This window comes from Prionailurus bengalensis, chromosome B3, assembly GCF_016509475.1.
Source record: "Prionailurus bengalensis isolate Pbe53 chromosome B3, Fcat_Pben_1.1_paternal_pri, whole genome shotgun sequence".
Classification (NCBI taxonomy): Eukaryota; Metazoa; Chordata; class Mammalia; order Carnivora; family Felidae; genus Prionailurus; species Prionailurus bengalensis.
In genome coordinates, this window is record NC_057355.1 from 1,156,445 (window position 1) to 1,158,539 (window position 2,095).

Sequence of the window (2,095 nt, forward strand, 5' to 3'; positions counted from 1 at the left end):
AGTCTTCAGCCCCAAGTATCAACACGCTCGATGGTGGGCCTGCGGGCGTTGGGGAGCAGGGGAGGGGGGTTTGCCTGCACGCTGTCCGATGCAGGCAGCAGGCGTCTGGGGTCCTCATCTGTCGGAGTCCGGCTGGTGCCAGGAAGAGAAAAAGGACTGAGCCTGTGTGTGTGTTTGGGGGTGGGGATGGAGAGGTGTCCCCGAGGGGCGGGGGCAGTGAAGGGGCCACGAGTATGAGCCTGGGGGTGGGGGCGGGGGCACCTGCAATTCTGTCTTCCATTTCTGGGGCTCCTCTGGAGAGACTGGGAGTCCAGAATAATTTCATCCCGGGGAACATCTGGCTCATGTTTCTCTCTCGAACATGGTTTGAGCCTCTGTGTTCCCCTCCGTAATGCGAAGATTATCCCTGCAGACAGTGCTGAATGCTGGGAGAAGCTGATGAAATAGCAGACGTGAGATTATGCTCAGCAAACACAGCATCAGAGCAGGTGCTCAGCTAACAGGAGTGATGCCAGGCAGGTGCTCAGCAAACAGGGCCGGGACAGAGCAGGTGCTCAGCTAACAGGGCCGATACCTGGTAGGTGTTCAGCCAACGCTGGTACAGAGCAGGTGCTCAGGTAACGCGTGTAGCTGGTTTGCTGAAGTCGGGAAGCCTGCTCCTGCTGGCTGGCTGCCTCCCAGGATGTCTCCATGTGATCAGAGGGCCACGTGCCTTTGCCAGTTTGGAAACACCCATGTGTTCCTGGCGCGGAGCTGTGGGGTTCCTGGGCCAGGGCACCCCCGGAGCCCACCTGGGACACGGGTCCTCAAACTGTTTTCGCATCCCTTGTTCGGATGAACAAAGCCCAGTGGAAGCCCAGTATGTAGACAGGTAAAAAGGGGCTGGTCGGGTAGCAGCACGAGGCAAGGGGCACAGGGACCCACGCCTCGATCACTTAGCGTGCAGGTCTGGGGTCAGCCCTGGCTCCCCCCCCCCCCCATCCCATCCCCAAGGACCTGCCATGACACCCAACATTCCAGTGTGGAAACGGGTTTGGAAGGGGAACTATCATACAGGAGGAAGATAACTGCTCAGGAAACTCAAGGAGCCTTTCGCTTTCTCTCGGCCTCAGTTTCCCCGTCTGTAACAGGAGGGCAGGTGGTTGGATCACCCAGTTTGGAGGCGTTCTGGCCGGGACACCAGTAACACATGGCACAGGCGCCACCTAGTGGAGAGGAGGGGCTATGGCAGCTAGCGCCGCCCACCCCCCCTTCCTGCCGGCCTGCCACTAGCCCCGTGTGATCTCGGCCAGCTCCCTTCCCCTCTGCATCCCCTCAGCATCTCCTCCTGCAACGCTGAGGGGCTGGGCCAAGGCTCTTCATGCGCGGTCCGGGGATCCGTGGCCGGGGATTTTGTGAATTCCCCGAAATTTCACGAAACTTGTGTGTGGGGGGGCGAAGGTCTCCACCCCGCTCTCTGAGGGGGGCGCCCCGCTCTCTGCTTTCCTGGCGACGTCTCCTGGGAGCCCTTGCTCTAGATGAACCGCAAGGGCATCCAGGGCTCCTGAATTCTAGGAGCTTCCTCTCTGGAGTGTGCTCATGTCCAGACAACCCAGAGGGCCCACGCTTGGCACATGCATCCGGTCTCCCAGTGATGTGGGGAAGCCAAAGACAAATGAAAAGCAGCCGCCCAGGTACACGCCGGTGACGGAGGGAATGCAGCTCAGCCCCCCGTGCTCTGAGGTTGGTGGCTGAGCCGGGGACTCTGCAGACCTCCGCCAGCTGAGGCCGCCGTCTGGGCTTGCCGGCCCCTGAGGGGACCCCCGCGGCCCCTTCCAAGAGGGGGGGGCCGACCACGGCAGGACCGAACAACTAGTCCTCCGTCTGGCCCCCTCCTTGGGCTCACCCCCAAGGCCTACCCGCCCCCGAGTGTCCCCCTCACGCAGGGCACCGAGTGGGGGACGGAGGAGGGCGAGGAGGAAGGCACCAGCTGTCTCTGCCCCAGGGGCCGGCTCCGTGCTGAGCATTTTACCGCGATGAGTCCACCCAATCCTGGCTCCGTGAGCATCTCAGGCGCCGCCCCAGCTCCTGGCTGGCCGCCTCGTCAACCCGTCGG